Genomic DNA, 23747 nt, shown 5'->3' on the forward strand with positions numbered 1-23747 from the left:
TGATAGCGCCGCAGCGTTAAGTGCGCGTCCGTGTTTTCCTGGTAACGGACGATTTTACAAATGCGTTCTGGTACCAGGCATGCGACGATGCCTTGATTCATTGATTAAAGTCAATTGTTCCGCTCATTATGCGTGCATGTAAAGCGCTGATTATTGGTGATCCATGCAGATTGTGTGCCAATGTTACATGCAGGCTAATGGAGTCAACAAAACTGTGCAAGAGAGGTCAAAATATCCAGGCAACCGTTACAAACAATCTGGGAACAACGGAACAAAACACAATTGATTTTTGAATCAAATCACGACCCCCGGATCACAACAAGCCATTGACCCACGGGTGTGTATGTATACACTGCACGCGTGTACGTATCCTCGTGTTAACCCCGTGTGTGTGTATACTACTAGTTGCTCTGGCTTGCATGTCCTACATGCGCCTGCCCAAGCGTTTGACTCAAGCAGCAGAGGCAGGCACCTCGGGTTGAGCATCGGGGGGGGGGGGTCGTGAACAAGTCGCACGCACTGGGTGGGGGCGCTTCAGGGAGTCAGTGAGCAGCGTGAGGGGGCTATGGAGGGGGGGGGGTGTCGGAGCAGGACGCGGGTCCCATAAAACGGGGAGGAGTGGTCGGTCACGTTAACGTTGCAAGCTCTCGATGTGCCGTGACTGATGCCACCCCTTGGAATCACCACGCCGGCCTCCGCTATGCCACCTAGTGGAGCCGGCGAGGCTGCTGCTGCTGCTGCCCTCTTCCCGAACCGGGGGGGCAGCCGAGCTGGGAGCGACCGGCGCGATTGGGGGACGCGACCCCGGAGGTCAACGCGACTCCCCCACTCCCCATCCTCTGACGCCACGCACGCCGAGCCACCGCCCCCCGTCACCCCCTCTCGCCCGTCCTCCACCGCGCGAGGCCGCGAACGGGGATTGGCGTCGCGCCCGGCACCGCTGGGCGTCGCATGGCCGCGGTTTCTCGGCGGAGCGACGGCGGAGTAGAGCGATGCTCGAACTGTCGGTGAGCTTGCCCACCCCGTCGATGCGGACGACAAACCGGGGTTGCCATCCCGGGGGGACAAAGGAAGCGGGACCCATCGCGGGAAGAGGAGCGTCTCACTGTAGTGGAAGAGGGGAAGAACTCGGTGTGAACGCGCTGTCCTGAGCGGTGGATCGTTACACAATTGACAAAAAAAACGGAGCTTTTCACGTCCCGGCAAGACTCAAAGTTTTTTCCCATGACAGCGGCTGCCTCCTCAAAGAGAGGATGATGCTGGGAAAACCGAGAGAGGCGGCGACGCTACCAACAGCAGCGGACGACGAGCGTGAAGGGCGCACGGCAGATCCTGCACTCCGCTGCAGCCGCTGCACCGGCCCTCCGAGTGCCGGGCACCTCACCGGCGAACACTAATCTAGACACGGCGCTGAGATCTATCCTGCGTTCAGCTCTGCAATTACCTCCAACCCCTCCCCAACGCCGACGCCTTCCGTGAGTTACCGCAGACGCCGATCAACAGCGCCCGTCGTGCTTGCGAGGCTTTACGCGTTCCGCCGACGCGAAATGCGTAAAGCCTCGAGCACTTTGGCAAGATAGCGACGTCCTCGCTTCTGCCACGAATCGCAGAGCCACGCGCTCTAGCCGAATCACCCCGGCGAAGGATCGGCGAGGCGCCTCCTGAAATACGGAGCGCCTCTCGGCGGCAGGTAAACACGGGAGCCCCGGCGGTTACAAATCTGCGGGCGCGCTGCGGCATCGTTCCGCCCCCCCCTCACCCTTTTCCTCCCTGGAACGACGGTGCGCTTATCGCCGTGCTACAAGCGCGACAGCGGCCGCTCGTTTTCTAATTACCCTCCGACGTTATCTCGCTGGCGGCCGTGGCTGTCGCGACACGTCAACCCCACCGCCCACCGCCCCCCCCCCCCCCCCCCGTGACGAAGGAAAACCGACGTAGAGACACGACGACGGAACTCGCGAACGTGCTCCCCGGCTCGTGCCCCCCCCCCCCCCCACCCGATGCCGTCCATTGTGAACGAGCCGTCGCCTGCTGCCCGGTGCGACCGAGGGAGCAGAGTGCCCGAGGTGCGTCACCGCAGTCGCGCCGTGGGTGGCTCTCGTTTAGCGATAAAATCTCCCCGTTCCCGGTCGCTCCCGTTCCAAAAAACCTCTCCGCCAATCTCAAAATTCCATTCGCAAATTCCCCGTCATCTCAATATCAAAGGTCGGTTGAAACAGCTCGACCGTCAAATGCTGTCCCGCGCACCACGCACACAAAATCCTCAAACACCAAACACCTTCCCTCCCTCAAACACCATCTCAAATGCCATGCCACCCTCAAACACTGTTCAATCCCCTCCATTCCAAACCCACAACTCAAACACAGCCTGGCAACGGAGGCCGTGTGTGTGTGTGTGCGCGCGCCCGCCCGCGAGGAGCCCCACAAAGAGCCCTCCTGGTGAGCAGGAGATAACCCGCGCCTGGCGGCCCGGCGATTTACGAGCGCTCGGCACAATGGGCGAGAGGCGAGAGGAGAGAGGCCGCTTTCTCTCGCTTCCGCACCTTCTCAGCCGTCAACACGGCAGCAGCGGCGGCGGCCGCGTCGATGTTTACGCGGCCCGACGTTCTATAAATTCCCTCCAGCTTTTTACTTCCCTTCTGCGGATGACGTGAAAATTGCGCGTTGGTTTCAAATTAGACGACAATTTGCGACGCGGAAGATTGCGCCGCGTGCCGACACCGCTAAGCTCCCCGGCTCGGCTCTCGCTCGCTCGCCTCCGAGCGGCACCACCCCACGGCCAGCGGCGTCACCGTCGCGCACGCGGCTAGAACCGCACCCCGCACTCCCCTCCCACCGCCCCCCCCCCGGAGGGCCCGCGTCCCAAACGCCGGCAATAAACGCGACAGCGCGCAGCGGAGGCAACGGCGGAGGCAACGGCGGGCCTCTGCTAAAGTACGGAGCGGCGAAGCAAAGTTGCAATAAATAGCAAACAAATTATTTGCGAAAGCGTTGTCGGAGTACACTCGGGGGGGACAGAGGTGGATCGCAGTAGCCCACTCCTGCACTGACATACGATTCCGCCTTTTTTTCTGCTACCGCCCGAGCCGCGGAGAGTTACGGCCGTGCACAGTATATAAAAGCATCTGTCCACGGGCTATAAAAGAGAGAAAGCCGAGGGCTTGTGTGCCTGCCAAGAAAAAAAAAATCACGGCCACAAACTACAGGGCGGCCCTCCCCCCCGGCGGCCGCCCCCCCAACCACCCCCCCCCCCCACTCCCCGGAGTGCAGGTTTGCCCCGTGCGCGTTAACCTCTGGGTCGGGAACGCGCACGCCGCACACACCGGCACACACCTCCGCAACGCCACGCGCGTGCGTGCCCCGCAACGTGCACTCCGCGCGCTCCATACGCACGCGGCGGGCAGTGCACACGGCGCACGTGTACCGCGCCGTGCGCGCCATAACATAACCAGAACACCGTGAGCGTCACCCGCGCCATGCCCGGCGCTGCACGTACACCATCAGACCATACTCAGGAGTGCACCTTGCGCACCGCGCACGCACGGAATTTCACCTTGCGCACCACCACGAACATCAGCATGCATGAGCACACTGCGCAACACCATTCACGCACTTCATAGCAGCGCACATACATACGCAGACAAATCCACACATGCACACCGGCACACATACACACCCGGCACACAACGGCGCACCAGCGAATCCACACGCACGGCACACGTGCGTGCCGGCACGCCACGAGCATCGGAACGCGGTGCAGACCCTCGCACCGTCACCGTCGTGGAGTGAAAGTCTCGGCCGGTCACCCTTTGTCATTTCTATTCGGCAAATAAAAAAACTCGCTTTTATCTTCCCCTCTCTCTTAAATTAAGTTTACATGCGCCGTCGCAGCGGCAGCGGGGAACATATTTGTGCGTAATTGTGCACGGGGAGTGCGCGTGCAGAGCGAGGGCGAGAATTTCCCCATGCGCAGTGCACACTGCATCCCGCATAAACTGTGACATTCCCATTTCACCGTGAGAATGTAAATCCAGTTTAATGAGTTAAAACAGACTCCGCAGTGCCCGAGCCCTAAACCCATCCATCGCCCGAGTTTGCGAACGCCGAGAGGCGGCCGTGGCGTTCCCCCCGTCGTCCTGAACGGGCCGGGGACTCGTTAGGCCGATAACAGGACTGGACTAGTTAGGTCAGCTCGCAAAGTGCAAACGTAATCAATAAAACATATTTTACGGCAGCTCTTAGTTTTCAAATTCAGTTGGGCTTCCTTCTTATTGACAACCGGGCATTTGAACAATGTTGCCATCGTCAGTAACAGCTCACGGAATAATACGCTGGTGCCGTGAGGCTGAGAGAGTCCCCGGTGACAGAAGGGAGCGCCAGTGCAACGTTGCACTGGCCATCGGGAAAGCGGACATTTTTGTTGAGCCCTGAATGGACTTGGGTCACGACAGACTTGGCCAAACGTTTTCACGAGCCGTGATCTATCCACTGCTGGATGAAGGCCTCCAGGCATCGCCGCCTTCCCTCACAGCCGTGCGAGGCCACGATCCCTCGTACTCCTCACGAGTCGATTTCGTCGCTCCATCTCCACAGCATTTGTCCGTTATGCCTCTGGCTAACATTCTGTCACCGGACTCATCCACTTCCTTCTAGCCGTGATGCGTCCTGCCTGAGGAGCACACTTACCAAGTTCGCTTGGGTTGAACCAATGCTGGTGAAATTATGTACTCCCAGAAGGCCTTGTAGTTGATGGGAAGTGAAAAAAAATACTAGTTTTTGTTCTTTATGTGGAGGGACGGATATACAGTGAGGGAAAAAAAGTATTTGATCCCCTGCTGATTTTGTACGTTTGCCCACTGACAAAGAAATGATCAGTCTATAATTTTAATGGTAGGTTTATTTGAACAGTGAGAGACAGAATAACAACAACAAAATCCAGAAAAACGCAAGTCAAAAATGTTATAAATTGATTTGCATTTTAATGAGGGAAATAAGAATTTGATCCCCTCTCAATCAGAAAGATTTCTGGCTCCCAGGTGTCTTTATACAGGTAACGAGCTGAGATTAGGAGCACACTCTTAAAGGGAGTGCTCCTAATCTCAGCTTGTTACCTGTATAAAAGGCACCTGTCCACAGAAGCAATCAATCAATCAGATTCCAAACTCTCCACCATGGCCAAGACCAAAGAGCTCTCCAAGGATGTCAGGGACAAGATTGTAGACCTACACAAGGCTGGAATGGGCTACAAGACGATTGCCAAGCAGCTTGGTGAGAAGGTGACAACAGTTGGTACGATTATTAGCAAATGGAAGAAACACAAAAGAACTGTCAATCTCCCTCGGCCTGGGGCTCCATGCAAGATCTCACCTCGTGGAGTTGCAATGATCATGAGAACGGTGAGGAATCAGCCCAGAACTACACGGGATGATCTTGTCAATGATCTCAAGGCAGTTGGGACCATAGTCACCAAGAAAACAATTGGTAACACACTACGCCGTGAAGAACTGAAATCCTGCAGCGCCCACAAGGTCCCTCTGCTCAAGAAAGCACATATACATGCCCGTCTGAAGTTTGCCAATGAACATGTGAATGATTCAGAGGAGAACTGGGTGAAAGTGTTGTGGGTCAGATGAGACCAAAATGGAGCTCTTTGGCATCAACTCAACTCGCCTTATTTGGAGGAGGAGGAATGCTGCCTATGACCCCAAGAACACCTATCCCCACCGTCAAACATGGAGGTGGAAACAATATGCTTTGGGGGTGTTTTTCTGCTAAGGGGACAGGACAACTTCACCGCATCAAAGGGACTATGGACGGGGCCATGTACCGTCAAATCTTGGGTGAGAACCTCCTTTCCTTTAGCCAGGGCATTGAAAATGGGTCGTGGATGGGTATTCCAGCATGACAATGACCCAAAACACACGGCCAAGGCAACAAAGGAGTGGCTCAAGAAGAAGCACATTAAGGTCCTGGAGTGGCCTAGCCAGTCTCCAGACCTTAATCCCATAGAAAATCTGTGGAGGGAGCTGAAGGTTCGAGTTGCTAAACGTCAGCCTCGAAACCTTAATGACTTGGATAAGATCTGCAAAGAGGAGTGGGACAAAATCCCTCCTGAGATGTGTGCAAACCTGGTGGCCAACTACAAGAAACGTCTGACCTCTGTGATTGCCAACAAGGGTTTTGCCACCAAGTACTAAGTCATATTTTGCAGAGGGGTCAAATACTTATTTCCCTCATTAAAATGCAAATCAATTTAAAACATTTTTGACATGTGTTTTTCTGGATTTTTTTGTTGCTATTCTGTCTCTCACTGTTCAAATAAACCTACCATTAAAATTATAGACTGATCATTCCTTTGTCAGTGGGCAAACGTACAGAATCAGCAGGGGATCAAATACTATTTTCCCTCACTGTATGAAAGAGATATATTGTCTGGTTATGTATTTTCTGACTTGTATTCTCAACAACGATGCAAATTACTCTGTTGTGTTACTTTCCGATTTGCCTTTGTTCTTTGAACCACGTTCGTTCCCCTTCCTGCCTCTCAAGTGTCACTCCAGGCGTGCATCTCTTTGCACACCTTTCAGTCTTTGTTCCACCTTTTTTCTCGATATGCACCCCTAAGGTGCACCGCTCACCTGCCTGGGTCTCGGCGTCGCAGCGCTCAGGCACCGGCGACGTCTGTGGCGAATGAAAGGCAGAGAGAAAACCCAGCGCTCTAATTTGAACATCGCCAGGTAATGCGGGCCACTAATTTACACGATTTTCTCCTAACGGTCCGTGCGGCACCGCGACCCCTGCCCTGTAACCTCTCCACAACTACACAAACTCATTACGGCTCTCAAATTAGGCTTCGTGATCGCGACATTTGAAAAAGTCTCAGGACTTCTCCCGCTCGGTGACCCCTGCGCGACCCCGGCGGGGCGTCTGGGTCCCCCCCCCCGCCCCCTCCAACCGTGCGCGAGCGAGATCCGATCCGGAAAGTGGCGACGATTATTCCCGGGGAAGGCAGCAGCTGCCGCTTCGCCGGCAGCGCCGGTGCCTTGGCGCGCAACGTCGGTCCCGAGCCCCGGCACCGAAATGCCGCCCCCCTCAACCCCCACCCCGTTTTGGCGTCTGCGGCGAATGAAGGAAGTCGCGCGGAAATGAACGATTAGCCGTAACGACCCTAAACGATGTAATGATTTATTAACTTAGGACCACACTGGCTTCCCAGAAATCCCCGACGACACGCTAAATATGAAAGACAACGGGAAGGGCGGGATGGGTGGCGAGCGGGCGGGCGGGCGGGCGGGCGGGCGGGGAACAAAAACACAACGCATCGACTAAAGCCGTCCTCTGCCCCCAATTACGTGAAGTGGGACACAGATACCGGCATTGCCAAATGTTGTGATTGCAATTTAAAACTTGTTGTGAAGAAGACTTTTTTTCGCAAGCGTAGACGTATACGTTACATCACAGCGGAGGTCGAGATGTCTAAATCGCAGCCCGGCTGTTAAAGTAATGAGATTTCCGTAATATGTCCCTTGTCTTAGCGATGAGCCTTCATCTGCTCCCGTGCAATACAGCACCAATTAATGCCTGATGAATGAAAATGAGCGCCTGCTAACGTCCGGTCGGCAGGTCGCTGACCCCTCCTTAATGCACTTACATCCCCAGAGCCGCACGTGGGGAAGGAAGCTCATAAACGCGACAGTTACACCGCGCCGGCGGTGGCTCGTCACCATCGTTAGGGTGAGGGTTAGGCCGGGCTGCCCGTGGCCTGCAGTGGTCGTTAGCGCTGGCTGGGGCCGTCTCGTTTTGCGGGGGGCACCAGGGGCCGTCCGCGGTCCGTGAATTACATGGCGGGGGGGGGGGGGAGGTGCATCGTGTCTACCATGTGCACGCGCGGAGAGCGGGCACCCCGATTCAAAGAGGGCGCGCAAACGGTCACACAGCGGGCAGCGCGGCTGCGTTTGGAAGGCTCCCCGTTATTCCATACCGAGCAGCAGTTGTGATGAGTGGCGGGGGGCGGGGGGCACTGCCGACTGCATCCCACACTTAACGTAGGCAGGACCGTTACCAACTCGGCTCACCTGGAAGTGGCATCCAATCCCCGCTCTCTGGGATTGCTGGGAAACCCTCATCACGGTAATTGTATTAGCCAGCTCCAAAGTGTGGCTCTTAGCACCAGACAGTGACGGACCAGACGGGGGTGTAGCTCGCCGAGAGAGCGGGGGGTTCGGCAAGAGCCCCCCCCCCCCCCCCCTGACACCGCCTCTCCTCTCCGTGTGTGGCTGTGGAGTTGATCGGGTGATGGCCTCAGGCCGCAGTGCGCACACAGCAAACTAAACGACTGCGGGGCGTCTCAATGCACTCTCCCGCGTGTTTACCAACAGGGCCACACTGGACGCTTCGGCGACATCTGTGTACACTGGCTCAGCAGCCTTTCCTGTAAACAATAATACACTTACATGTGTCTTTCTTTATACTGTAATTTGTAATTATATGATTCTTTTTTTCCGGCCAGGGCGATCGCGCGAGTGCCGCCGTAATTACGCCGCAGTCGCCTGGGTCGGCTCTTTAACGGCCAAACCAGGAACGAGAGACAATGCCTCTAAAGCATAATTAGCGGCTTCACGCTCCGCGAGGCTGAAAGTCCAATTACCCTTTTGGCTTGGGTTTCTCTCTAATGGCCGCGCCTCGCCCGCCACCGCCGCTTGATTCCACCCGGGCCGCACACGTTGCTCCATCAATTAGCGCCACGCCACCAGCGTCACCATCGCTCCTCCGCTGCTCCTCGAGTCTCTCCGTTTAACGCGGTGGCGGTAGCGGCGGTAGCGGCGGTAGCGGCGGTAGCGGCGGTAGCGGCGGTAGCGGCGGCGGCTGGCCCAGGGACCGTTTAGCGCCTCGCCCCGTACGGCGGAGGTTAAAGCGGACGCTGCTCCAGGCCAGAGAATCAGAATATTTATTGACACTGGAGGAATCTGAAGAGCTATAAAGCTCTTTTTTCACAGATGTCCAGTAGGTGCCACGGGGTCAGAACGTTACAACAACAAACAATACAAAAATACGACAGGAGTGCAAAGTACAGGAAAGGTAAACAAATCACTTTAAAAAAATAAACAAATAAAACTAAACAAATGTTTATCTTGCCAGGTGAAGCCCAGTAAGGTATTCGCTAATTTTTCAGCAGCAACCTGGCCATAAATGACAGCTCAACAAAGTGGGCTTACCGCGTGGCAATTTACCGCAGGCAAATACTCTAAATAATCTCTCTTTGGTTCTTTCGGTAAAGTCACGGAGAAAAATTGTATTTAATTTAATTTCTTTCTACGTGACTTTACCGAAAGAACGAAAGAGTAATTCCTGCAGTCACGAAAGCTTTGAATCTAACTATAAATAATGTTTAACACGTCGGCTTTCGCGATCCTAAATAATCTAGGGGGCGCCTGCGAGCCTTGGGGGCGGCACGGGGCAGCTCCCATCCCCGCGGGGAGAGAGGAGGATCGCAAGGGGACCCCCGGAGGGCAGCGATTGTCGCGGTGTCAGCCTCGGGGACCCGGGTCCCGTGAGATTTGGGGAGGCCGCGCAAATGGAGCCCCCGTGTTGGCGGCACGAGGAGTTTCACCTGTGGTCAGCGCGACTTCCAGAGAGGTGCGGGAGGGTTTTGGTGGCATTCATCACGCGGGCGTTTATATAAACAGGAGAAGATGTGCGTGGAGGAGAAAAACTCACTAAATAAATGAATAAATGGTGCAGGCTGTATGCCGCCCGAAACGTATCCCCCCCTAAACGTAAACAAGTATACGTTTAGGGGGGGATATACAATACGGCTGAAATATTTAACTAAACGCCCGAGTTTTGACATTTATGGAATTTAAAATAAAGGATCGTGTGAAAGCCTGCGTTGAGTTTTCTCATGATGTGATGCGTCGTAATATTTACAGCAATTTAATAACAATTTGTCAGCGCACAGACGGGTTTACTGCCATCTAAACAAACCCGAAGGAACGGCAGAAATCTACCCTCAAAACACTTTACAATGACCCCTTTGAAAAGTACTTTTCTCTCTCCTCGGGCACGGTGAGTGAGGAGGCAGCAACGGTGCACCGTTACCAGCCCGCCGCCAGGTGCGGGCAGGACTCTCCCCCCCCCCCCACCCCCCAGGTAACTCCCCGCACGGTGGGGGGTGTGGAGTGGGCGCCCTCACACGAGCCCCCACCCACCCCCCCCCCCGAGGGGATGGGGCAGGGTGTGCGTCACGTGACGGGAAAGCTGCCCCCCTCGATTTGGGGTCCAGCGACGACTCCTGTGACCTGCGTCTGCTGAGGCCTCCACCACGTGAACTACCTGGGCACCAAACAGCAGATCCAAGCAGAGCCTCAAACTGCACTCAGCGGCCCTGCTGCCCATTGCTACCCAATGATGCCCAGGCTGCCCATTGCTGCCCAATGATGCCCATTGCTACCCAATGATGCCCAGTGCGACTCAGTGTCACTGAAAGGAACGCGTGTTTTAAGCACGAGGTTACTCGTTAAAATTCCCGTGGTACGATATTTCTCCGATCTTGTGAAAACTCGATCCGGACAGCATTCCACGACGTCTATCGTTACATCCCCCCCCCCCCCCCCCCGAGTAATGAAATCAGCAAAGCTGACGCCGTTCCCAAAGTGTTCGCGATACTCAATCTCAAAATTACCGCCCTCGCAGCGTGAGCATTTCATAAACGTGCGATGGGCAGAGATGAGATGAAATCTAGAGCCCGTCGATCGACGTGCTGGGTAGCCCTCCGAGCACACAGATCATCCCGGGGCCTGTTTTTCCATCTCTCCCCTTCGCTTTTTTTTTTGTTTCCACGGCCATTAAGCTCGAAGCGGCTTCCGTGTCGCAGCAGCAGCAGCAGCAGTCACATCAAACCGGGCCGGGAGGAGGAGGAGGTGGGGGGCCATCGCGAGGCTTCCCGCAAAAAACAAATGATTTAACGCTGCCATTTGTTCACCATAATCTGATTGTGGCTGAGAGCTTGAGTGAGCACGGCTGCCCAGATGTGTGCAGATAGCCGCGTCAGCCTCACCTCCCTCTCCTCCCTCCCACCCCGGGGGCCGCCACAACAACGCTGCGCCGAAACAATTATCCGCGATTCCGCACGCCGCTCCGTTAACCTATTTTCACGTGGTGCCAAGCTGCTATTTGTTTTACAAAGTGCCCTGTAACCATAATATCCAGACACCATTTCCTGAAATCTTACCCGCCCCCCCCCCCCCCCGTGAAAATTGATGTGCGTCCACCTCGGAGTGATGTTAATTTGGCTAAATTGTGTTACCGCTCAAATTAGAACACGAATCGATCAACGGAACATGCGCCAACTGCCACGGCGAATAAAAGTGTTGCTCTGTCCACGTGTGTAATTGCGACGCGTGTAATTGTGGCGTGCGCGCGTGTGCTCGTGGTGAAGCCCCCGGCCTGCGTGGCCGCACGCTCGCGTTTTCACGCCACGACAGTTTCCGACGACGATTATTAGCCGCCCGGCGCTGACAAATGATTGCTTCACTGGATTGTGCATCACGTTAGTTTTGAAGGAGCGTAAGGGGGCGCGCGTTCCAGACATCGCGTCCACCCCCCCCCCCCCTTTGCACCAAGTTCATCACAGGGGGTAGAATAATGCCGGAGCGCTAATGAACGCGACCGCCGTGTCTCAGCCTCGTTATGTCCCGGCGTCAATCGCGTGCCAGTCTCGTTACGCGGCGGCGGCGGCGGCGGTGGTGTGAGCCGCTGTTTTGATCAGTAATTGGGCAGCTGACATCGCCGCGGAGGCTCGCGGCTCGTCTTAAACGTGACAAATGTTTCGCTCGCCGCCCGTCACTCGTCCTCTGAACCCCGAGCGACGCCTCGGGAAGCCGGTGTCTTAAACGGAGACGAGGGGTTTGCCGGCGAGCGAAATTACCGGCGAGCGCGCCGGCGTCGACGGAGCGCTCTCGGGTTTGACGAGAGCCCCCCGCGGGTGGTGGTGGTGGTGGGGGGGGGGGGGGGTCAGTGACTCGCGAGCAGCACGCACGCACGCACCCGTGCATACGCGCGTGTGTTGGTGTCCGTGCGTCGCTGGCGTTTGTGAAGTGGACCTCGAGTTCGGTGTTATGGGGCGGGGCCAGGATGACCACCGTGTCCCCGGGGGTAACTGGTCCTCACGCTGTCTCTCCCTGTGATGCCACTCTCACCCATAAACCCCAATAAATGTTTGTCGCTTGTTGCAGGAATACATCGCGTTATTCTTCACATGAACTAGTAGAGAACCCGCTGCTCTGCAACGGTCATTTTCATGGTCTTCCAATCATGCACTTTGAGCGCTGAAAGAGACTCGCTTTTTCACGGAAGAAAGTGCTAAGATAATTTGTATTGTGAGGGGTTTTTTTATATTCTCAAGAATTTTAAGAATATTCTGGCGAAATAATGACATTCATAGGATCATAAATTGAAAAGTTAAAGCAATTTTAAATGAACCGTGGTCAGTCTTCTGTATTTCACTACGGCCAGCTCTTCGGTATCACTGCCTATTGTACGCCTTCTGAACTCCTCCGCCGTTTCAATCCAATTGAATGTTGTAACACGGAAAATCCCCACGTAGCCAGCTACCCAGCTAGCTTCGGTGGCAACATACCGTAGTATCCACTAACAACAGAGTCGTTGTTGGGGTGGAGAGGAGCCCAGCCAGCAGTCAGCAGCCAGCCATGAACACTCGAGGCATAGAATATTTTTAATAGCAGTGTGATAAAAAATGTAGTAAATAAAACACAGAACCGCTTTTTTTTTAAGACAGACACACGTTCAGTCGCGATGAGATGCTCACCGCGCGACGTCCAACATCGTCGTGTTTGTGTTTTGATGCAATTAACGGAATGAAAGAAAAACCGTCTGCGCCGTGATTCCCCTTCAACTCGGAAGAATCCACCCACCCCTCGCACGCGCACACACACACACGGACGCGCGGACAGAGAGCGAGAGATGACGGTAATTGTAGATCACTGCCGTTTCCTGCGGCGAGTGGCATTCAGGAGGATAGCACGGCAGAGGAGGAGGAGGTGGAGGAGGTGGAGGAGGAGTAGATGAGGGGGGGGCGCTTGAGCCACCCGTTCATTACGGCCCTGCGGTGTAGGCCGCCTTTAATTAAAAATCACTCGCGGAAAAAAGCAAAAAAAACCTCAGGAATTATTAAGCATTTCCCGTGGGCAGATTAGAAGCGTCGCGGGCCAGAACTGTTGTAACACTTAAACCCGCGAGCGCACGTCAGCTTCAAAATTGAAACTGTCAATCTCGGCCGTGATTGGTGTGCGGTGAGGGGCCGCGGCCCCGACCCGCAGCGGCGGATCGTTTACCGAAGCTGCCAACCGCGATGGCCTCCTCGCCGCCATCACGTCCATTTCTCCGGTTCCCGGAGCAGACGACAGCCGGGGGGGGAGGAGACGGGAAGGGGGTGGCGGCAGTGGCGGCAGTGGCGAGAGGTCGCTCGTGTTTTTGAGGGCCGGGCGAGGAGGCCAAGTGGGCGAACGGCCGCGGGGGGGCGGGGGCGGGGGTCGTGCAGACGCCACGACGCAAGCTCCTCGTCGGTGAAAATCGATTCATGTAAATCGCGGCACTCGCGTCCACAGTGCGCGCGTGAGAACGTCTCGTTTGTGCAGCTCGCGCGAGTGTCACTCTCGGCTTGACGAAGCGAACACGAGCTTCGCGAGTGAGCGCTAAACCAGACGAAAATCAAGCGATTGTTCAATCGAATCGCGTCTCCGAGCTGCGAGAGTTCATCGAAACTCCTGCGGGTGGATCCATCGCGTGCCGTGAGAGAAGCTCCGCTCGGGCGGTTTCTCTTGTGCCAGCGAGACGACAAACTCGTTATTCCAACAACGGGCTCTGGGTTCACCCCCGATGTTTACTCAACGCAATACGATACGATGTTCATGTGTTCCAAATTACCAATAATTATTCCTACTTTTTTCTCTGTCTCGTAAAATAAGGATAACCAAGCTCAAAAGCGCAAGTGTAATTTCACCACAAACTTATTAACGTCACCGGGTGTGGAGTACGGGACTTATGCAAAATCGTAAATCTCAGCGAACGGAGCGATCCGCTGAGAGTATGAAACACTGAGCAGAAGGGAAACGTGGGATTTTAATTAAAACTACCACACACACACACGTAATTCCCTGTGCCGGAATGGAATGGCCCACCATAAATATGTGTCATGATCATCTCGGGCAGCCCCACAGATGTTGTCCGTCGCCTTGTGGACTGTTCCAATTGGATTCTGGGGGTGAAGGATGGGTGGCGCGCTCCCTCTTCTCGCTGCGCGACACACGGAGGCTCGAGTAGCCCTTTGAGGGTGCTCGCTGCGTAATCGGAGGTCAGAGGGCAGGGGAAATCCAAATGAGTTGATTTCCAATCGATAGAGGCTCGTGACGGCAGCCCTCAACAGGCCTGAGATTCGATCAACACGACCACAAAAAGCAGCGGATGCGTAAATAATTTAACGGGTAATAATTGCCGGTAATTAACCGGACCGGCGTGTGACGACACACCGAATCGCCAATTACAATCGACAGCGGCTCTCACGATACACGCGTTATATTTGGCTTGCGACTCTTTGAATTTTACGAAGCGTAAATGCGATTAATGCGCCAATACGCAAAAAGGATACAGATTTGCCGACTCAGGGAGCAGGCACAAACAATACAAATGATACGGTAAAAATGAGACAAATAAATTAACTGATTATCGAACCAACCCACAACAACTAAATCATGACAAGTGATTGAATCGCTGCAACGGGGGGGGGGCGGTTTAATCATTAAATCATTACGTGCCCATAATTAACGCGAGAGGCACGTGCACGTGCACTCACCGGCGCTCGCAGTGAGTGCCGTGTCCAGGAATGCTCCGTTTGGCGCAGTTAATGTGCCGAGACGGCGCTGCACAACTCCCCCCCCCCGCCATCGCCAGCCTCCTCTCGGGCACACGGGTGCACCCCCCCCCTCCCCCTCACTGCCGCCCCCCCCCCCCTCACGTCACTTCAAAGCCACGTTTTTTCGCTGCTCCACGGTGTTTTCTGTGTTGTTTCTGAGCGGCGCTGCTGCTGCTGCTGCCGCTGCCTCCGCCGCGAGACAGCGAGATGGATGTGCCCTCAGCGTGAGGCAAGGGCCACGCTCGACGCCGGCTCCAAAAACTCGGATTTTTTTTCCCCTTCCATGCGTTTTTTATTTTATTCCCCCCCCCCCCCACTCCGCACGCCCTCGATTTTTGTTTTCCTTGAGCGCACGCCTTTTTTTTTTGGGGGGGGGGGGGATCGGGAGGGACGTGTCAAAGCGTTCTGTACGGTTCCTGTTTTGCCGCCACGAAAATTGGCCCAAAACGGTCGTAATGGGGAGCGGCGGCGGCGGCGGCGGCGGGCAGCATGGAGAGACGCGCGCGAGCGCTCTCTTGACAGCCAGGGTTTGTGCGCCCGTGGCCCCCGTGACTCCGCGGCGGCAACGGTAATAAAGCGAAGCCGCGCGAGCGGGCGGGCGGGCGGGCGGGCGGGCGGGCGCGGGGGCTTCGGCTTCGCTTTTGTGCGACGCTTTGCAAAAAACACGCGGCCCGCTTCAAGCGGCGACTCAGTAACGCGTCGGGCGCGCGCCTCCATTGATGTTTATCGAGTTACCGTGAAGTTGGTCTACATTTTTAGCAAGTCAGAGGCCACCATTTACCATAATTCACGAAAAAGGATACTTGTCCTGAATTGACATTCTCAACGATCGGTTATGAATGCCAAGAAGGATGCTTTTATTGCCGCGGCTGCGCTCAGATTTAGCGTTGGGGAGAAAGGTCCCGGACGCATTCTCTGAAAGGTGGCTTTGTCCTTTTATAAAGGTTTTACTAACCGGTGCTGAACGCACGACGCAGCAGCGCACCTTTACGACTTATCAGTTCCACAAAACTAAATGCGCGTTAAGAAAGTTTAACGAGGTTCGACCGACAAGAGTAAATACCCTTCACATCCCTTGAAATAAAAAAAAAACCAAGGAATATTTTGTCCCAAAACCTTGTGCTAACGGTTGTAGAAGACGTTGCGGTGGGGTGTGGGATGTGGGGTGGGGGCAGTAGGGTGGCTTTACATTTGTCTGGTGCAAAGTTTGCCGAAGTGTAACTCAAATCATCCTCGCCGAATCGCATTCAGTGGTCACATGGGGGGCCAAGCAATGGGAGCAAAGCGTTTAAACACCGCCGCCCCAAATTTTAAATTACGACCGCACCGTGCCGACAATTTGTTTCAGGCCCTGGACCACAGAAGCCAACACCAGGCCCGGCCGCCCGTGCCGTAAATCTGTTTAAACAGATCTCAGATACCGAACGACCCAGCCGCTCCAAAGTCAGCAAACAGTGCAGCCGGCAGGGCGATTTATCAAGCAGGACCGCAGATGGCGATCTTGCCAGCTGGGGGCCAAGTGGGAGGCTCGGGCGGGTGAAGAGGGATTGCGGCCGGTGGGGGCCTCGCAAAAAGGTCGGGGGGCGGTGAGGCGCGCATAGATTCGTGCCTCCCGGGAAACTCGGCGGCCGGCAGGATGGGGGGGGGGGGGCGCATTCCCACCGCCGCCCTCCCGTGCTCGGAGAACGCGCGCGGGGGCCATTGTTTAGGTGCCACTCGATCGCTCGTGCCCACCGCCAAAGTGCGCAACTCCGCGAGCTCGCGCGGCGCCTCCCCGGGTTTCCATGACGTCCGACGGTCGCCAAGACACCGGGGGTGGAATTTGAAGCGATCCGCACCACACGTCGGCTCCGGGCCACGGTTTCCATCCCGGCCGCGATGGCGCGCGTTCTCGCAATGACGACCACGACCACGACGACCACGACGTCCATGACGACCACGACAACCACGACCACGACCACGACGACCACGACCACGACGACCACGACGTCCACGACGTCCATGACGACCACGACGACGACCACGACGACGCGATTCGCGCGACGTTCCGCCGGCCGCGTGGCGCCACGGTCTCTACAACGCTCACGCGGGCCACGCCGCCGCCAACCTCGCTCGTTACAACGCCGCGGCCTCTGGCGGAAAACCCACAGGGGCCGGCAGAGAGAGGGGGGGGGGGAAGAAGCGGCCCCCGCGTGGCGAGATGTGACGGCTCCCCACGGCTACGACCGCTGGTTGATGCTGCCGTCACGTGGCCGGGAGACGGGGAGAGGCGAGGGCGCGCGCGCACACAAGCGCTGTTTCCAGCCAAGAAGTTACTTCTCGGTCCGCGGTTAGGGTCCAGCAATGTTTTCCCTCGTTGGATCGTGCAACTGTGTCAATATTTATGTGGGCTGCTCTTGAGTCGCTCCTATAACTGGGCTAGGATTAAACTTTTATGGGCATTGCATTTTTCCCCCTTTTTTTTTAGTCAACCTTCGATCACACAAATATGTTTATTTGTACCGCGGGTTATAAAGATGTCATTTTTTTTTTGCCTCCGTCAGTGAATTAATGCATTAAAAGCAGCTTCGCCATTCATGTCGTAGGCTGCAATGGTAGGGTCGCAGTTAAAATCACAGCAAAACACATTTCAAATAAACTAACCGGTTCAGCGTCACGTGAAGTAAAATAAAAATCACACCGATTCAGCAGTCAAAAAAAAAACGTATTACCGACCCGCCGATACCATCAGAGTTTACAATTTCTTTTCTGAAACACAAAACTGCCCGGTTCTCTTCTGAGCGAGCGGACGGCAATGCGTAAAACTGTCGCGTGATTTGGTAGGAATCCATGTGGGGGCACCGCACGCCCCCGGCCCTGGCGGCTCCCGCGCCCGACGCTGCCCGGCTCTCGGGGCCGCGAGCGTCAGATATTCGCGGTGCGTAGCTGGGTGTTTTTTTTTCTGCCCCCATTAAGCTGTCTTCCCTACAGCCCATAAATAATATTACCGTAAACTAATATTTATAATTCCTCCGCTAAGGGTTCCCGGTGGTGCCGTACTGGGACAGTTATTATGGCTGTAAGAGCTCTCTGGGAATATTTCAACAGGTCCGAGTATATATCTCGCACCATATTGCCTGATTAAGTGGCACGGGCGCACATATGTCAACAACTGCATCGGTTTGGAGAGCGCGTAGGCTCACCAGGGGATTGGAACAGACTTGGCAATTAAGCACGCGGCCACGGGGAGGGGCGGAAGGTGGGGGGGGGGATGGAGGTGGGGGGGGCTGGAATAGCGGCGCGTCATTAAGATCCGTCTGCCGCGATAATGATGATCTCGCCGAATTAGAGCGCCGAGGCCACCGGACACGGACGCGCGGCTCCGGTTCAAAGCGGCGGCGGCGGTGGCGTTGGCGGCTCTGCGATCGCTCCTAATGGCTTGCGCGGGGCACAGATGGCACGGCGGAGCCTAATTGAGCGCATGAAAGCTAAGGTGCATGCTAAATGTGAACCATGTGCTAGGACGCCGGCTCCCTCATTCCTGACAGTCCGCGAAACACAGACACTAAAAAAAACCCGCGCACAACAACATTTTTAATGGCACTTATTTATTTATTAATTTAACAAATATCCCGGAGATAAAACAGTGGCTGTAATTCATGGCCGCCGTGGCCAGGCTACGCTGTTTTAAAATTCATTTTCTTTTTTGGCCCCCCCCCCCCATCCTATCCAGCGTGTTAATTATCGTGCGCAAATTAAGCCCGAATGCCACACGGTTCTCATTACACAAGCAGCCACGAGCCCCCCCCCCCGTCCCCCACCAACTCCCGCACCCCCCCCACGCACCCCATTGGCCCCGCCTGCCTCCAGCGTAGTTAGTTCTGATCTATGGCTCCTCATTAGAATGATAATGCCACGCATGAAATGGTCCCAACGCGCCGAGCATGTTTCTCCGCGGCCATCAGACGCGGGCTGCATGAGGAACACGACACGGAGGGCGCCGCACGCCGCGCGGGCCCCCCTCCCCCCCCCCCCCACCAAGGTTTGATGGCGAGCACGATGGGGGGGGGGGGGCAGCCTTCACACGGCCCCGACACACGGAAAATATCAGGGCCGCAGCGGGGAGGGGCCGCCCGGCCGGCCGGCATGCGTGCGTGCGGGCGGGCAAAGTTCCCCCACCGCGCCCCCCACAAACTCCCCTTACCCCCCCCCCCCGCACCCACCGCAGCTTTCAAGAGCCCTCCCGGAAACTCTCTCCCTCGCGCGAGCGCGCGCAGTAAACCGCTCGTCCCTCCATTCAAAGCGCTCCTGCGGCGGGCTGCGCGCCACGGATGACGTCAAAAAAGAAATCTCTTCTCCTGGGCTCGGCGCGTCGAGGAGCTCGCGTCCAGTTATCGAACGGCCGATTACGAACGCCAGCCGGCCGATCGCGCGATTCACACCGTCGGGAGAGAGAGAGAGGCCGCCGTCATCGTCGCTGCCGGTACAGCGCGTGGGGAGAGCCGGGCGCCGAGTGGCCCGCCGCTTTCGACATTTTTTAAACGAAGCGGCGGCAGCTTGCGGCGCACGTGCGCAACAACATCTCGGGCGGGGGGGGTGGGGGGGGGTCCGCGCGTCCCTCACCCCCCCCCCCCCCGCCACTCTGTCTCTCGGCTCTGCGAGCGCGAACGCTCCCTCCGAGTGTGACGAGCAACCTCCTCGGCACATCTCCATGCAAATCCCACGGCAGCGTGCGAGCAAGCCTGCGCCAACGAGTCTATCGCGCCGCCGAGCGCCGCGCACAGGAGGAGAAAGAAAGGCCCACGCCGGGCCATTTTGGTGTTGGGGTTTTTTTTTTCTTCTTAGAGAAAGGCCGCCCGTAGTGACAATACGAGCAAATTCCACAGAAATCTGCCTCAATAGGCGTCAGCGGTGGGGAGCCAGTTTCACATTACCTAGCGCCTGCCCCCTGAACACAAGCCCCCGCCGAGCAGTTCATCGTTTACAAATTGCCGCATTTCCATAAGAATGGCTGCCGAAAATGTACTTGTGATCCGCAGGGCGTTGGAGGACCCCCCAAGCTCCAAAAATCCCGCTCGCACCTCCCCCTCCACACCCCCCACCCCTGCCACCAGCGCCGCCGCCCCCCACGCAAACCGCAATAGCATTTTAATGACCGTAGGAACGGCCGCGTCTTCTTATGCTAAACTGCAACTTCCAAGTGGGCTTTATTTCTCGGAGTAAGGGAAAAGGGGTGGCACAGCCCAGGTTTAGGAGTTTAGAGGAAAAAGAAAATCAAGGGCTTTGTTGTTAGCTCGCCCTCCCCCGAACTTCTCTCCCCACTATATCCCTTTCCAGCGGCTGAGAAAGACTCGGGAGCTGTGGCACCGAAGCTCCTTTTGATTTCTGCTAATCCACTTTTTTCCTCCCTTCTCTGTGCCCTCAATGCCTAATCGCTTAGCGCGGCCCGTGAATGGAATAACCGGTGGCTTATTTGAAAGCCTTCGCCAGCGCGATGTGCTTCTGTCTTTCTTTTCTCTTTTTTTTCCCTTTCCCCGGCGTTCTTTCTCCCCCCCCCCCTCTCTCTTGCCTGCCGTTTCCCGCCGCACGATAAGCCGTTTCACTTGACTTGCCAGCGACAATGATGAGCCGCGTGTTATTGCCGCAATAATTCTCCAAATTTGCGGCCCATAATGCGATATCTGCGAAATGTCACGGCGTGTAATGAGATTAACACCCTCGAATGAAATATCGAACATCGGCTGCGTGGGCTGCGCTGAATAGGGAGGGAAATGGCCCTGCCTAACAAAGGCGGAGGGCGGGATCCGTCGAGAGAGAAATCAATGCAGCAGTGATAAACTCGTAACGGAAAATAAGCCAGGCGTGTTTTTATTTCCCACGTTTGCGTGACAGATAGGCCACACGCACGCACGGGCACACACGGAACTCACGCACGGACACACACGGAACTCACGCACGGATACACGCGCACACGGACACATGCACGCGCACACCAGCGCGCACCGGCGGGCTGACAGCGCGCACCGGCGGGCTGACAGCGCGGCTCTCGGACACCCCGACTCGTTCCCCGGACAACGCCGAAACACCGAGCCGGCATCACGCGGTAAATTTTCCCAATTCAAATGGCGCCCGGCGGAAAAAAAAAAAAAAGATACTTGAAATTACGCCCGTATGAACGCAAAGGGTGCTAAACGCTTTTTGAACGAATGCTTTCCCCCCGGTTCATGCCTTCCCTCCGCTTGAAATTAACAGCTTTCTTTACAAGCGTCTAAGAGCCGGTCGCTCTGGCTCGAGCAACGGCCTCACCGCGTCCACCCGCGCCGCGAGGCCGCCGGCGTTCCGCTCCAAACGAACACGAGGAGCCGGCTCTGCGGCAAGTGCGCAACGCCAAGTGGCGGAGGTGAGCGTCAAAAACTCCAGACTTCATTACTCCACGTGCGGCGAAATTCTTCCTCGGCATGTCCACGGGAGACACCGCCGGCACGTCGTGGCGGGAGAGGTGGGGTGGTGTGGGGGAGAAAATGTAGTTTATATTTTAAGTCATTTAAATCGCATTTGGACCGCAAGTTTAATAGGAAGGTGTTTATGGAGGGTTGTCTCCCGCGCGCGCAGACAGACACGCACGCGCTACGGGGAGGAGGGGAGGCTACAAACACGGGCGGCAGACGACCCAAGCTTCGGTCAGGACTCCAAATCCAATTACCGGCTCGGCCGTGCCGCGCGAGAGGCAGCAGATTGCGGCGCGATTCCCGCGTCTAACCCAGCGTTTAACCCCGCTCGAGCAGGCTCAGCCCACAGTCCCCGCGCGCTCCCTCCGGCCTCGCCAAATGGTTTGTAAACGAGCCTCGGTGTCACAATCAGACACAAACAAGCGAGGGGGGGGGGGGGAAGGGCGCGGTGGGAGGAGGTGGTGGTGGTGGGGGGGGGGATGCGCCTTAATCCAGAAGCACTTCTCCGCTCACGCCCCGCTCATGTAAATAGAGCGTCGGGCGAGCGACGCGACCGATGACTTACGATGACTTCGCGTAGCTTTAACGCGGCCGGCATGCGGTTTGCGCGCGGCGCGCGTTTACGAGTCGCCTGCGCGCTGCTCAAGTGAGTTGAGTCAATTTAATTTAATTTCCTTTTTCTTTTACTCCGAAGTCAAATGAGAAATCACCGAGGCACAATGTCTGCTGCAAGAGAGACCTGGAGTATTGTCCAAGGGGGAGCGCTGCAATTACGTATTTGTGTACGTCCACTGCCTTCCCCCGTGTGTCAATTAGCACACGGTCCCATTTCATTATCACTTTACCGTATGAAAAATATATATAGTAAGTAAAATTCAGCTCAAGCCCTTCCCTTCTGCCTGCGTAGTCTACGTGCTCACAGCCTCTCTTCTGCTCCAAGTGGCTCCCTGCCCTCTCTCTGCTCCCCGTCTGAGTCGACAACCTCGACTTTCAGAGCCAGCGGGGTGGAGGAGGAGGGAAGGCGGGGGAGGAAGGATCATCGTCACTGGCAACCCCCCGAGGCAGTGACGGAAATTCCACACTCCCGCGACGGTGGCAAGTCGACCCACGGGTGGGCCGGTCTGCCGACAACCGTAAACCCTTGACCTAGCGACGTCGACAGGACCCAGGTGCGTCGTGGCTGACGACGTTGGCGAGGGCCGGCGGCCAGGGGCAGCCGTGGAGACACGGACGGTCGAGGAACAATGGGGAGGGGGGGGAAATAAAATAAATAAAAACAGCGACCGCGCCGCCGATCGTGATTGTGTTTTTCTGCGCGAGCGTGTGTTACACAACAACATGTGGCGTCGTAAAAATAGGAATTTACGGGAATATCGCGGAAGCTGACCCAGGAAAGCGCGAGTTGTCTGGGAAGCGTACACACACACACGTCACAATCACACACACACACGTCACAATCACACACACACACATCACAATTACACACACGCACACGTCACAATTACACACACGTCACAATCACACACACACACGTCACAATCACAATTACACACACGTCACAATTACACACACACACGTCACAATTACACACACACACGTCACAATTACACACACACACGTCACAATTACACACACGTCACAATTACACACACGTCACAATTACACACACACACGTCACAATTACACACACACACGTCACAATTACACACACGTCACAATTACACACACACACGTCACAATTACACACACACGTCACAATTACACACACACACGTCACAATTACACACACACGTCACAATTACACACACACACACACGTCACAATTACACACACACACGTCACAATTACACACACACACGTCACAATTACACACACACACACGTCACAATTACACACACACACACGTCACAATTAAACACACGTCACAATTACACACACACGTCACAATTACACACATACACGTCACAATTACACACACGCATCGCGTCTACACACACCACACTCACGCACACACACGCGTGCACGCACGCGTTCGCAAACAAGCCACAATCACACACATAATTTGCGCTCGCACAAACAACGCGCATAACACGTGCACTTACACTAACCGCACACTCGCACATGCAGTTACACACTGACGTCACATACACATTGCACTTACATGCACAATGCACACACACACGACCGCATTCGCTTACAAACCCCGTGCTTACACGCATGCACCCATTTAGCCCACACACACACAGACACACACACAGACACGTGCGCACACAATGACAAAGAACCCCCGTATAGCCTAAACAGACTTTTGGGGCAAGTCCTGTAAGCGAGTAGCATTTATGAAGGCTGAGACAGCACACGAAGGGGTGGTGTGGGCAGCACCAGCCCCG

At 55.8% G+C, this 23747-nt stretch overlaps 1 protein-coding gene and 1 long non-coding RNA gene across 6 annotated transcripts in view; one reads left to right on the top strand and one right to left on the bottom strand.

The window, feature by feature from the left end:
* LOC116948831 (E3 ubiquitin-protein ligase RNF220-like) overlaps positions 1–23747 on the bottom strand; it is a 127374-nt gene that overhangs the window by 54469 nt on the left and 49158 nt on the right. The gene's annotated exons all lie outside the window — the stretch shown is intronic.
* Positions 4730–23747, top strand: part of LOC142929810 (uncharacterized) — a 147946-nt gene continuing 128928 nt past the window's right edge. Inside the window, exon 1 of the long non-coding RNA XR_012945959.1 lies at positions 4730–4820. This is a non-coding gene — a long non-coding RNA (uncharacterized LOC142929810). The remainder of the gene's footprint in view (positions 4821–23747) is intronic.

Source organism: Petromyzon marinus, chromosome 35 (genome assembly GCF_048934315.1).
Source record: "Petromyzon marinus isolate PM22_M1 ecotype Great Lakes invasive population chromosome 35, UKy_Petmar_22M1.pri1.0, whole genome shotgun sequence".
In the NCBI taxonomy this organism is placed as follows: domain Eukaryota; kingdom Metazoa; phylum Chordata; class Hyperoartia; order Petromyzontiformes; family Petromyzontidae; genus Petromyzon; species Petromyzon marinus.